Source organism: Myotis davidii, unplaced genomic scaffold (assembly GCF_000327345.1).
Source record: "Myotis davidii unplaced genomic scaffold, ASM32734v1 scaffold148, whole genome shotgun sequence".
Lineage (NCBI taxonomy): Eukaryota > Metazoa > Chordata > Mammalia > Chiroptera > Vespertilionidae > Myotis > Myotis davidii.
In genome coordinates, this window is record NW_006299479.1 from 1,135,357 (window position 1) to 1,150,390 (window position 15,034).

A 15,034-nucleotide genomic window follows, 5' to 3' on the forward strand; every position below is an offset into this window, starting at 1 on the left:
CTAGGAGGTGTCCCCAGCCAGTTAGGACTCCTCCCTCCTTCCGACTCCTCTCCTGCCTTGTCCTCTGTACCCCGTTCCTCTCCGCTGTCCAGATCCCCTATCCTGCTCCTCACCGCCCTGCTCTGCCCTGCTCACGGCCACAGGCTGCCCCCCTCACGGCCCACCACTTGAAGAGTGGCACACAGGGTTTTCACAAGACGGGTTTTTGTGGTTTGGGTTTTTTTTCCTTCGTATGTTTGCAGCTGCTAGTTTTGAAACCACCAACCCTGAGGCAACTCAGTCAAAAGGAGAGCAAGAGAGAGAAAAGGAGAGAGAAAAAAGACAGGGAAGACAAGATGTCTTTCTGTAAATCCTGTGCGATGACCACGGGTCTGTGTGGAGTGGGTCCTCGCCCTGCCTGCCCTCACAAGCGTCAGCTGGTGCAGGGCCCTGGCACCATCAGGGGCCTGTGGGTGTCTGTGCCCTGCACCCCAGGGCCCTGCTGCCTGTGGTCACAGGTGAGGTGGGAGGGGTCTAGACTTTCAGTTACAATCTGAAGCGGACCTGCCAGCTACCCATGTGTGCCTGGGTGTGGACATAGGAACATGCCCATGTCGGGCCAGGGAACAGGGGGAGGAGGAGACACAGAGGACGCTGTTGGGTTGCGGGTGTTATGCAGGGATCACGTTCAGGCCCATCGAGTGGGTCACTACGGAGGCAAACACGGGTATTTAGCTGGACACAGCTTTGAGGCCAGAAGAGGCGACAGAAATAAACAAATCCAGAAAAAACTTTTGACATGCAGGGCTCCCCTCCCGCTTCCCCTCCCCCATTCACGGGGTTGTGGCTGCTAATTATAGTTTTGATGTGAACCAAGAGAACACCTCCAGTCACAGCCTCATGGGCACGGCGTGGAGGCCTGCAGAAGGGCCAGCTGCCCAGCTCAAGCCGGTGGCCCTGCTGTACCTGCTTGCTGGCATCCCCACTCCCCCGGTCCCCCCTCACCCACCCTCAGTTCTCTGAGGGCCTAGCCAAAGCTCTCTGCTGGAGGGGGCGGGGGAGAGGAAGAGTCGCGGTGGCATGACCAAGGAAAGGAAATGAGAAATGGTGAGGCCTCCAAATCAGACCTGCTTTGACCCGAGGGCACGGACACGTCTGGGCATCTCTGCTTCCATAAACCTTTGCTCCTGTCCCTCCTGGAACAATGCACCCACTCCCATCTTCCATCAAAATCATTCCCGCTCATGTTTCTCCTCACCCTCTCTCTCTCCACTTGCTGCTCCCCAAATTTAATGGGGGTCCCCTGCAGGTATGTTTCCTTCATATGGCCTGGAAAGCTGCCCAGCACAGTGAGTGGTTGGCATGCAGTCGGTGCTGTAAACATGCTTATTTCATGGAACTGAATAAGATTGTCCTACTTACATAAAGAACATGCACTGATTTCCTTGTCATCTCCAACATGAAATCCAAGTTCTCTGTAGCCGGCCCGCACGGTGGCATCTCACTGGCCTGGCTCGCACCTTTCATGATCATGCCCCCGCCCTGGCTCTGCCCACTCCCTGGAATGCCCTCGCAGGTAAATTCCAAATCGTTTAAAAAATCAACTCCATTTGTCACCATGTTCCTTCAGTTGGTCTCTTGTGACACGTCATGCATTTGATTGTGAAGCGCTTGCTGTTCATTTATGCCCGCTTCCTTCAGGGGACTTAGAGCTAATCACAAACAGGGACCATGTCTTATGTATGACTGCATTCTCAATGCTGCACGCTGCCCAGAAATAGTAGGTGCATAATAAATGTCTGATGATCAAATGCATGAAAGAAGAAATGGGTTCCATTGATCTGCTCTTCAGAATCTCAAGCAGGGTCTTCCTGTACTTTTCCCTCCTTCTTTCCATTACTTTCCCACACGTGGCCATCTCCTGGAGCTCAGCACACATATGGTGCCAGGAATGCAGTTCTTCTATTTCCATTTCTGAAATGTATACATCCTGGTGCACAAGTTCCATAAAATTACCCAGAGCCATTGCTGCTCGCCATGCTCCTGGGCCTCCAATATCCGTAAAGACATCGATTCAGGCCCTTTACTACCCAAAAATGTAGATGCCCATGAAGAAGAGCTCTCCTGGGTCACAGTGTGCCTCCTCCAGGAAGCCTTCCTACACTAGTCCAAACCCACAGGGGTGTTCCTTTTCTTCGGAATTGTTTGGGCCTATCCTGCTTACACGGCCTGATCTCCCCCGACCCCTGCTCTCTTTAACTGCTCTACTGTGGCTTTGGACTTGGATGCAGTTGTCTTAGTTATTTTCTCCTCATTCTTTAGAGACCCACCCTAACACCCTCAGTTCATAGTACTCGGTTCAGGGGGAGAATACAAAATGAATGGCCGCCTTGGAGGTTCCTGTGTTGCCTTTCCACGCACTGCCTCTCAACCCAGACGGGGGCTTTCTCAAGAAAACCTGACCACCTCTGACTAGCTCCTGATCAAGCAATATGGATCAGCAACATCTCAATGACTATAGTTCTTGTTATGGAAGAAATCTCCTTAATGGGCACGTTGTTCACCCCAAAGCTGCACTTTAATGCGGAAGCCCAGTCCGGGTTCAAATATTGACGGAAACGGTAAAATCCTTCCTAGCAGGGAGAACTGCTTTGCCTGGAGCCAGAGCAGGCAAATCCCACTGACTGAGCACTTGGGCCCCGGGGCCCCGGATAAGAGCATGAAGGCCCACTGCAAGGCCTTGTCGCTCAGCGGGCCAGATGGGGTGTGTGGTGCCTACAGTCACCAAATTGGTATCTCCAGCCTGTTCTGCCCCTCGTGGGACCATCGTCCTCCTGTGATCCTGCTGTGGTTGGGGCCCTCCCTCCCTTCTCTGGGCCGAGCCTCTGTGTCCTCTGCCTTCTCTCTTCCGCTCCCTACATCCCATCCCAACCTGCCAGGTTTGCCAAGCCAGGCTCACGCAGTAAATGCAGCCACTCAAGTCACGTCAATGAGTGACTTTTGCGTTTTGACATGAGCCTCCTGGAGGCGCAAAGAATTGAGATCACGGTGACCATGTCAGGCAGATGGGATATTGTGATGGGACTCTGGGGGGGATGAATCTTTCAGAGCCTCCCACCCCTACAATCTAAGGCCGATTGTGGACAAGGTGAGAGGTCCCCCACCCTCTCCCTGCTCCGGGATGACCAGGGGGTCTGGCTCCTAAACCAGGTAGTGGGGTTTTAGGCTGGGAGGGTAGGAACAGAGTTCCCCCCATATATACCTGAGTCATCTGGCTTGGAGGTCAGGGTTTGGACAGTCACTCAAATGCCTTCATTCCCAAACCTGACCTTCTAGAGAATCTGGAGCTGGCAAGTTTCAGATTCATGTGCGTCCACATGTTGTTTGGTTAATGCAGCTGAGCATCGAAGCCCATTTTCTTAGAAACAGGAAATCCCAGTGTGCCAAGAGTAAACAGATCCCAGCCCCCGATGGTCCCAGCTCCTTTAGTAGCTCCCTGACCACAAGGGTCTGTGGGGCTGTGTGCTCGAGCCAGGCATGCTCTCCTGCCCATAACTGATGGTCTCTCTGCGGCTCAGTAGCTGGGAGAGCTGGGAGCCTGTGCCGTGCTCAAGGGAGAGAGAGCTCCACCACAGCTCTTCAACTCAATTGCTTCTCTTTTAGTCTCTGTATCTTCCATAAGAGCAGATTTCTTATCTGTTTTACCCTCCAGCCCATCGCAGCCACAGCCCAGTGCCAGGCATAGGAGGCACTAAATAATATTTGTGGAATGAATGAATGCTCAAGGATGCTTAAGGGCACAAGGTGAGTCAAGGCATTAACGAAGGGTTTGCCAGCGCCAGCTCTGTAGGCGTCAGGCAGGGTGAGCCCACAGAGTTGGTGGTCCCCAGGGGCTCACAGAGCGCCCTCCCTCACACACTTGTCAGCACCCAGCGGGGAAGGACAGATGCTACCCACGCTGCCAGGAGGTTCCAGGCTGGAGGAGGAGAAAGTGTTTGGCTGGGTGGAGGGGGCAGGGCTGGGGAGGTGGCCAGAGGGGCTCCCCCTGCAAAGCGGTCCACTCCCTCCTGAGACAAAGAGCCCTCAGAGAGCTACCTTCCCCACCTCCACACGCCACACACAGAGAAGGCAAGGCAGGGAGGGCCTCGCCTCTTTCTCCCAGGAGCCTAGCTGCCGCGAGGGGCAGGGGAGTGGCAGGCAGCTGCCCCAGATGCGGGAGTCCCGGGCAGTCCCTGGGACCCGACCACCGAAGACAAGAGGCCACTCTCCTATTATTAGCAGTTGCTTTCCACGTATGTGTAAGCCAAACAGTCTATGCAAAACCAGGCTTCGTGGCAGCAGGACGTGCAGCGGGGGGAGGGACCCCGTGCTTCCAATCGGGCCCTGGGTTGGCATATGGTCAGTTTCAGCCGGGCTTCTATTAGGACCAGCCTGGGAGATGAGCTCAGGCCAGGGCCCTCCCCAGGGCCGCCGGTTCATGACTTGAGGGGGACCCTGCGACTTCTTTAAGGACCCCCTTTCAGCATGTCACGTGGGTTCATTTCTGAAGTCTCTCTAGAGCAGCGGTTCTCAACCTGTGGGTCGTGACCCCTTTGGTGGTCAAACGACCTTTTCACAGGGGTCGCCTAAGACCATCCTGCATATAAGATATTTACATGGCGATTCATAACAGTAGAACATGACAGTTATGAAGTAGCAACGAAAATAATTTTATGGTTGGGTCACAACATGAGGAACTGTATTTAAAGGGCCAGAAGGTTGAGAACCACTGCTCTAGAGAATATTATCTTAAACTAAAAAGGAGCTCCGTCCACCCCTATTACAGAATGCCATCCTCAGCCCAGAAGTTGGCGAGAAACATGATGATGTAGACTACACTGAACACTCATGTAATAGTTTACTATCCATCCATTAGAAGTAGTGATACAGAAGCAACATGATTCTGGTTATTGAAAAATAAGACATATGATACAGAAAAATATTCATGTTTTAATATTAAGATAATAAAAGGAGGTTACAAAACAACATGATTCTAGTTATTGAAAAATAAGACACATAGATCCATATATTTGCATTAAAAAATCTGGGAGGAAATACACCCAAATAGGTTGTTTTCTGGGTTGAGAGGTTACGGGTGCTTTTGCATTTTTCTGTATTTTCCCAATTTTATGCAACAATGATGCATTCCTTTGGGAATCGTTATCCTTTAAAAAGTGCTTAAAAGCAATCCACTGAACGAGTGAAGAAAAGGTTAAGCCAAAATGCAGAGAAAGGAAGAAGTGGCAGCCTGCAGCGCGGGCTCCTGAGCAGTGGGTTCTCTTGGCACCGGGGCTTGGATCTGCCTGCTCTCCTGGCCTGCCCCTCCCCGCCTCACTCCACACATTGCTGCTTACCCAGGGCCCCTTGCTCCTGCAGCCCCTGCCTGCCTGGCATCATTCTAGCTTGTTTTAGGGAACCCAGGAGGCCCGGACCAGACGCAGGTGTGATGAACCTAAAGAACGTCCCTTGTCCCCTGTGAAGTCCCCTGTCTGACCCCCTCATCACTGGAGATGCCTGAATCCCTCCAGGCCCAGGGAGCTCGGGGCCCACAGAGCTCATCTTTTCTGTAGTCAGAGCCCTTGCTGCCTTTGGGTAAAGCACCCCTGGGCAGCTAATTAGGGGGGTTTCGGCCACTTCCAAACGCTCTTTCTAGCAGCAATTGGCTGCCTGAGACGCCCAGGGGAACTCATTCAAGGTGTAAATAAATAAATTATACACACACACAAACACACACATTTTGCATCTATGTACAGAGATATGTAGTTACGTGTGTGCATGTGTAGACACACGCACATGTGCATGCATGCACATATACACACATGCATGTGTAAAGAGGGGAGAAGTGGAGCATGAGCACACACACCAAACACCATTTTGTCCTCACAACATTATGAAATGGCATATTTTCTTCATCGCACTAATGAGGAAACAGATCTAGGAGTTAGTCACACGGCCGGAAGTGGCAGGGCTAGAATCTGAAGCCAGCCTGCCTGTCCCCGAGCCCGGGCTCTGCCATAGCCCTGTCCCCGGACACCGCGGGCTGCGAGGCTGTCCCGAGCGCTCCCTTCATACTCGCTGGGCTCGGCTCGGCCCCCGGAGCGGCCACGACCAAATCTGTGGAAATGTTCACCACAGCTCTTCACTTCCAGGTTCTGAGATCAGAAACGGAAGTTTCAAAATACCGAAAGTTCGTTTGTGTTGAGCACACTGCTTAGGCCAAAAGCAGGAAGTCCAAGAAAACCTGATCTCATGAGATTTTCAGCTCAATTTGGACCCACATCTGCACTTCTGGATTTTCCAGCGAGCCCGGCCTCAGCTGCTCCGCAGCTCCTCCCGCCTCACCACCCTCCACCTCCATCCAGCGTGCGGTGCAGATCACTAACAAGATCTGTTGCTAGTGGCTAAGATCTGGGCCGCTGCAAGGCGGTGAGATGGGACAGGCGGTGGAGAGGAGCAATGGGCATTGGAAAGGCATGCAAGTTTCTGTCAAGTTCAAAAACAAACAAAAGCTCTGAATAAGAAGTCATCCAAGTACAGGCCTGGGTTCTTTTCCGGGTGCAGGAGACCAGGGGAGAGAAATCTCACGACCCCCTCTGCAGAGACCCGCCTCCCTGGGGGCCAGACTCATGCCAGGCTGGTGGAGGAAGGGGAGGTCATGGGCCCCGAAGTGCACTTGTGATTGCCAGCTTTGGTGGGGAGCCTCAGAAGGTGGGGGAGAATCATTTCTGTACCCCAACACCCAGAATGTGGGGCATTTTGGAGAACAAGGCCCTCGTCTTGTAGAAGAGGAAACTGAGGCTGGGAGAAGTGGTTTGCTCAGGGTTACACACCTTGTTGAGGGCAGGAGCTGGGAGCAGAGCCCATGTCTGACCGCATCAGGGTGCCTCTTTTTCCAGCTGTTAACAGCTGCCCTGCCTTACCTCTCAGCATTTGAATGAGCTAACAGATGTGAGTTTTCGGTGACAAAGAAGAAAGTGCGTATTACTGTTATAGTTTTCTACATATTCCGGTTCTTGGGGTAGTTGGTATAGCTCCGTGGTCGGCAAACTGCGGCTCTCGAGCCACACGCGGCTCTTTGGCCCCTTGAGGGTGGCTCTTCCTAAGCCTTAGGAGTACTCTAATTAAGTTAATAACAATGTACCTACCTGTATAGTTTAAGTTTAAAAAATTTGGCTCTCAAAAGAAATTTCAATCGTTGTACTGTTGATATTTGGCTCTGTTGGCTAATGAGTTTGCCGACCACGGGTCTAGCTGATGCTATCTTTCAGATGAATCCCTTTCCAAACATAGAGGTTTCTGGGGATGCCATTAACGATGAGGTTTCACTGCCAGAAGGGTTCACAGGCTCCCAGGAGCACCCCATCCCCATCTCCACTACCCCCAGCGCCACCTTGCATGTCCCTAGGGAACATCTGGAGGTCTTCTGCGGTACAATGCCCTGCAATGCATTGTGGTTTGGGCTTCTCATTCTCTTGAAGCACAACTTTGGCTCAGCCACACCCAACTGAAACAGCCCAGCAGAGGGGACCGCCTTCCTCTGGGGGCACCGCCTTCCGCCTGAGGAGCTCAGACACACTGAGTCACTGCCTCACCTTGCCCCCCTGTGCATCCCGGGAGCAGAGGAGATGTTGCCTTGACATGTTCAGCAGCTGTGTGGCCTTGAGTGAATTACTGCACCTCTCTGGACCTCAGTCTTCTCATCATAAAATAGTAATTTCAATAGGTACCTCTTGGGCTGGTGTGGGAATTAAAGGGGATGCTGATCAAGTGCCCAGCGCACATCTGGATGCGGCTCCTCCCACCCTCCCCTGCAGTCCAACACTGCCCTTCAGGGCAAAACCTCGGGGCCTGGGTGTCTGGGAAGCAGAACCTCTGAGAACTGCCAGAATCTGGGAGAGCAAGTCCTCAAGTTTGCAGGACTCTTTTTTTTTGGGGAAAACTGGGGGGAGGGGCTGTTCTTACACTGAGCAATCACTAAATAAATGCCACTTTATAGCAAAGTCTTTATGGGTCTGCTGTACTACTAGAGAGGGCCTCGAGCCTCCTCTCCGTATGCAGGGCCCGAACCGCCCCTTGGCCACACCACAGCTGCACCCCGTCGGCTGGACACACTGGCTTGGGGAGCAGGGTGCAGGGCAGCCTCCCCATCACCCCAAGCTGCAGCGGGAGGAACGCGGTTTCTCATGTGGCTGCGACGGGCATGCACCCAGGGCAGTGCGTTCCCCGGAAGCCAGGCCAGCGGGCAGAGGCCAAGGCCAGGGCGCTTCCTCCCACCTTGGAAAATTACCCAGCGTGCCCACTGGCTGCCAGGCAGATGGCTGGCTGCTCTCTGAAACATCCTACCTCCTTAGAATGAAAAACAACGCCGTGCATGCCCACCGTGCCCGGCCTGCCCTTTCCTCTTCCTCCTCCCGGAGCTGGAGAAAGGACAGGATCTGTAAACAGGTCATTCGATTCGAGATCCTGCCCAATTTAGACTCTTTGTCTCCGTTTTCTCCAGCGCCGATGCATGGTCACACCCACTCAAACCAAGCAAAGCCCGGAGGAATGCAGGGCCCTGTGGCCAGGAGAACCACAGTGACCCTGGCGTGCCCGGCTCGGGGAGCTCCCAGCTCAAGGGAGAGCTGCTTTCATCAGGAGAGCCGTACCCTCGGCCAGCCGACAGCTAAAGACCTCGTCTCTGGGTTCCGTTCCCCAAAGCCGTCTTACTGTGGCCGGTGTCTCCCCAAACTAGCAAAAATCAAAAGTCCACCTCCTTTGAAGTCTGCCGAGAAAAGGCCCCAGATGGCCTTCTCCTTTCTTCCTGCACTTCCCCTACAGGCAGCTTCTAGAAAACAGAGCTGGAGAAAATGAAAGTCAATGCCAAATCCTAACCAGACAGAGAAGAAGGGCCGCTCCCGAGGCCCCCACCCCCAGGCCTGGCATAGGGGGCTGGGGGCTGGGCCCCTCTCCCGCTGCGGAAGATGTTTATTTTGCGCTCCATAAAGGGAAACCAGGCCCTTCTCTGACACTGGGGTCTGGGGAGGGGGGTGGGGAGAGAAGGAGCCCAGAATTTAAACTCAAAACCAGATCAACTTCTCTCAACCTCCTGGTGCTTTTTCGGCAGCTGCTCAATGGGCCACATTGTGCAAAGCAGGCGCGCACCCTCCATCCCTCACCGTCTGGCTCCGAACCCCTTAACAAATGCCATTAACGGCAACGACCCCTTCTTAACTTGCAGCCAGGCCCGTGCTCCCCAGATGAAATTAGGGACAGATGTGCCGCAAGCAGCTGGCAGCTCCGTGCTCCCCCTGCACCCCCAGCCTGACCGTCTCTCCCTCCTGCCACAGGGAACAGGGAACGGGTGTGCGATGCCTGAAGCCGCTCTCCTGAGTGGACAGTGGCTTCCTTTTGACAATGAAACCGGGAATTTCCTTTGTCCTGGAAATGTTCTGCTTGTCATCCCCGTTATCCTTATCAGCAGGCCGCAGCGCAAAGGGGGGGAGAGGGGGAGGCCCAGTGAGCTCGGGACCCAGGGGGCATCGCTGCGAAATGTTTTCTTCACTTTTTCCTCTGCCTTGAATTCAAAGCGTGACCTTTATGAGTGGAATCCAATCAGGTCATCTCTCAGAGTCCCCAGCGGGGAAATAAAAGTAGTGCAGCCAAAAGCCCATTGTTTCCATTTCAAGAAGGTAAAAAATGTTTTCTCTCTGTAGCATCCAGTGACGTGAGGTGGGGCAGGAAGAGGGGCGGTAATAAAGAGACCCTTAAAAATGGTTTAAGATCTCGGTCATAAAACATAGCCTGGGTCCTGGCGTTCCCCTCTCTCCCAGAGCCTGTTCTCACCAAACGTGATTGACACCTCAACCCTTCAGGCCTTCCCTAAGCCCTTCACTCATGTAGAGGCAACTCGCTTTCTATTTGAGCAAGTTAGAGAACAGATTTGATTTCCCTTTCAACAACAGGAGAGCAGCACAGTGAGAAGGGGTGGAGGCATGCGGGAACTCCAGAAGGCCAAAGGAATTGCAAAAATAAACTTCTGCTAATGTTAACACTCTTGTATTTCAGGGCAGGAATAATTAATTGTATATGTTGAGTCACTTAGCAACCCCGAGCTCTTATTCTGAAAGGCTCGAAATCTTTCACATATGCCGCCAGGAAAGTCCTTGGGATCAGACAGACCCTGCCCGCTGCATAACTTCAGGCAAGAAAACTGGAGTTTTCTCTGCCTCAGTTCCTCTCGTTGGCAAAGTGTGTCTAATAATAGATGCTCCATAGGCCGTGGTCGGAATGCAGTGCTCTATACATTAAGTCAGCGGTTCTCAACCTGTGGGTCGAGACCCCTTTGGGGATCGAAGGACCCTTTCACAGGGGTCGCCTAAGACCATCGGAAAACACATATATAATTACATATTGTTTTTGTGATTAATTATGTTTTTATGCTTTAATTATTTCAATTTGTAACAATGAAAATACATCCTGCCTATCAGATATATACATTCATGTATTAAGTCAGCGGTTCTCAACCTGTGGGTCGAGACCCCTTTGGGGATCGAAGGACCCTTTCACATGGGTCGCCTAAGACCATCGGAAAACACATATATAATTACATATTGTTTTTGTGATTAATTATGTTTTTATGCTTTAATTATTTCAATTTGTAACAATGAAAATACATCCTGCCTATCAGATATATACATTATGATTCATAACAGTAGCAAAATTACAGTTATGAAGCAGCAATGAAAATAATTTTATGGTTGGGGGTCACCATGAGGAACTGTATTAAAGGGTCGCGGCATTAGGAAGGTTGAGGACCACTGCATTAAGTGTTCAGGACAGTGCCTGGCTCACTGGTAAATACTCAATCAATATTTTTTTATTACTATTATACTATTGTTGATGTTACCGCTATCTCCTGCCAGGGTGGTTTTAAAGTCATAACGAAGTAAAGGGCACAGTAATTCCAGAAAAGAACATGAAAGCCCATCCCAACTCATCACCTCTCTAAAGCCTTAGATCAGAGAGCTTTCTCTGAAATGCTAGCAAACACCAGCCATCGACAGCACGCCGATTCAGTAGGCGTTTTTGGTTTTTGATCTTACAAAATGATGATAGGGCCATCTTTATTACAACATCGCTTCGGGGTACATTATCATGGGCAGAATCTCCCTGTTCTGCCGTTGAGGAAACCAAAGGATAGGGACACCCAGGTCCTTGGTTAGGGCGAGACGGCCAGTCCCAACAACGCCAATGGCTGCAGCTTCCAGAGCTCTGTTTGCCAAGGAGCTGCCTTACTGAGCCGGGGAGGAGCTACCGAGCTGAGACCAAGCTGATTCCATAGGCTGGGACTTTCAAAAGTGGAAGTATGCCTTCCAGAATCTTCTTGTCCTTGAAATTTCTGGATGCATTGCATATTAGAAACATACTAACTGATCTATATGTATGCATTCAGTAAAATACTAGTCTGACAATGTCTCCAAAGGTAATTGTATTCTCATAATATTTTTTAAAAGTTTATATATATATATACACACACACACACACACCCAAAACTCAGGCATGTGCTCTGACTGGGACTCGAACCATGACCTCTTGGTTCATAGGCCGATGCTCAACCACTGAGCCACACCAGCCAGGCACAGTATTCTTTATTACACTTTACTCGCCTTACCAAAGAAGAGGGAGGTTAAGACAATGACCCACAGGTAATGCCTGGACCCACAGATAATGCCTGGAGGAGGGACTATGGTTAGAATGACTAAGCTTGGGATACTTAATTTAGCAGCGCTGTGGGGAGGCCCAGAGGAGAGCAGCCGTGTCATTCATTCACCCATTCAGCAAAGGCTTTCCAAAGGTCTGCTCTCTTTCATGCTTACTCCTGCTTATCACTCAGGGTTCAGGCTAAATGTCACTTCCCTAGGGAAGCCTTTGACCTCTGAGTCTAGGTTAGGAACCCATACTCTACTCTCCTGCAGTGCCCTGTACTTCCCTTTTCACAGAACTCTTTGTACTTGGCAACAATTGGCTAAGTCTCTATGTTTTCTCCTTGCTTATAACGTCTGTCACAGTGGGATTCTGAAAGGCATACTTCCCCTTTGAAAGTCCCAGCCTGTGGAATCGGCTTGGTCCTAGTTGGTGTATCCCAGCACCCGGCACATTAATATGTTCCAGGTACTTCGGTCTCAAAGACAAACTGGTAGAGTGTCTGCCCTCGATGAGCATACAGCAAATGCTAAAAACATTTAAAACTGTGCCATATACAGATCTTGTAACATAGAAACCCACACCTGACACCTATATGATCAATGGCACCCTGACACACTCAATTAAAACAAAACATTTAAAACATTAACAACCCATGCTTAGAGGCTTAAGAGGATGCAACAGGAGTGAACTAAATTCCCATAGTCAGATCATTGTATTCCACACACACTTCCTCACCTTATTCTAGATGCAATCTGAAAACAACAAAGGTAGAAGACTTCAATCTGAAGAGATGTTGCTGAAAAAATGCATGAGCTCCGGAATGAATAATGGACTGTGTGTAATCAGGATGAGATTATTAAAGACTACGGGCCTTCCCTGGGGCCTGTGGGCTGATCTGGATTCCATCCTTTGTAGAGGGCAAGTGTGAGTGAGAAGCAGGACCGTGATGGTTCATTCTCCCCAAACCACTATGCAGTTAGACCTCAGAGAACTGGGTCATTTTTTCTGTGGCTTCTGTCTATCTTGGTTTTAGACAATTCAACTCAGAAGTGGATGCTGCCGAGTAAGTGATGGACACAGAACTGACCTTCACAGTGATGTCAACCTGAAGGCTTGCGTAGCCAAAGCACCCGAGGTCTGCCTGCCCATGAGAGAGGCCTCAGTAGCAAGGTCAGGTGTCCCCTGGAGAAGGACTGGGGTGCGTATTCCTCATGGTAATTCCAAAGCTACTGTGGGTGTCATATATATGCTCCTATTCTCTATGGGTGAGGGCCACGAAGGAAAGAGAGAAATTGCATCACACCACGGAGATACCAAGCATATTGGTTCTTTGCCGCTGAGTGTCCCACCAAAAAGAACACCCCCTGGGGACCCTCACTGGAAGGAAACTGGGGCTCAAAGGCCACCAGCCTAGCTCCTTATTTGCTAAGTTAAGTTGCTCTGTTCACATTTACACTTAAGGAAAAATCTTCCTACAATGTGTCATAGGGATCTGGGAACTAGAAAAGCCAACCATCTGTTAATAAGACAGAGACCTACGTAATAGGAAATCATGTATTCATCACAGCACAAAGCATTTGAGATGAAAACGCCAGTGCGTTACAAATGAGGAAGCGGAAACCGAGTTGGACAGGATTCTCTTTGACCTAGGTCATTTTTCAATACAGAAAAAAACCTATACTATATTTTCGACAAGCCCAATATACTTAATTTAATCATAATTTGTGAATATCTCTGTGCCAAGTTCCAAATGCTCCCATTTTATAGAAGGGGAAAGATAGCACTGTGTTCTTAAAGGGCCAGCACAGACTTGAAGCCAGGCCACTGGATGGAAGCCTTCGCTCCAGCTCCAGGCCAGCACTGGTGGAACCTTGGTAATGGTGGACACTCGCTTTTCATTCGGTTTTGCTTCATGTTAGTCACAAGAGTAAACGGAAGTGTTAGTTCTCCATGTGGACAACACATTGCTGACTCAGATAAAAATAATCCATGTAAATATAGCCTTCTGACTGAATTCAGACTTCACAGAATTTTTGACCTCAATTATCTAGACTTGCACTGTCCAATAAGGTAGCCACTGGCCATATATAGCTATCTAAATTAAGTATAATTAAATTAAAAATTTAGTTCCCTTTTGCTCTAGCCACATGCCAAGTGCTCAGTGGCCACTTGAGTAGCTAGGCTAATGGCTACCATATTGGACAACACAGAATGGGGCGTTTCCATCTTTGCAGACAGTTCTATTGGACAGCCCTGATAAAGACAGTTTTCTTAATATTCCACTTTCCTTTGCCTTTAAGACAAGGTTAAGAAAGTTGAGAAGTACTGATGAAGTGTCCCGAATCTCTTACCCTAAAAATGGTGCAGGAGTCATATTCCTTGTGGAGCTTCTGATACATCAATACTTCAGAAAGAGAGATGTTGGAGTCTCCAACAACCCAGAAAAATATTGCTTCCTTCTACCCAAGTCAAGTTTTAAACCAGAAATTCAGAGTTCATTGGAAAAGAGTAGCATGTGTTACATTAGCTATTTCCAAATGTGTAAATGCTTACGCAGGACATAGGACATAGCGGTAGGAAGATGAGTTTGTCCAGAGCCTGTACACAACCCAACCTCACAAAGACAGACACCAGGGCAAACAAATGAGTTTCCTGCAAGGCTGCATTACTTCCATAGTGTGAGACGTCCTTCATATTTTGAAATAGGGATTTAAATGCTCTCCAATCTCTTTACCCTCGCTCTCTGTTCTAGTGTAGAAAACACAGAATGCTCCTTCAATGCAGCATCAGGACCTTTCTTGGTGGTCATTTTTTTTAATGGGAAAAGAAGAATTAGGATTGATTTTAGCTCGATTGTGGTTACCAAAGAAATAGCAGGTCAGTATCTGAGCAGCTCAAGGTCAAGACCCACAGACTTGGAAATCCTAATTCAGTTGGTTAGAAATAAAACCCTATTACACAATTCAACACATTCAGCAAAAAGAAAAAAAAGACTTAAGGAGAAGCTCTTAATCTCAACCCTAAATGCCTGGAAGAGCACTGTAAAAAGGGAAAGGGTCAACTTCATTTTCCTTTCTCTTTCTTCATTGCTTAGCTACTTCAGTGTGCGGAGAATGCGAGCAAATGTTCCTTCACTTCACTTCTGGAGGCCACATCCTCCTATTCAGTTGTGTGGTGTAGCATGGAAGACAGAAATACAACCTTTCTTAAATTATTTTTTTTTTTTATATATATTTTATTGAATTTTTACAGAGAGGAAGGGAGAGAGATAGATAGTTAGAAACATCGATGAGAGAGAAACATCGATCAGCTGCCTCCTGCACATCTC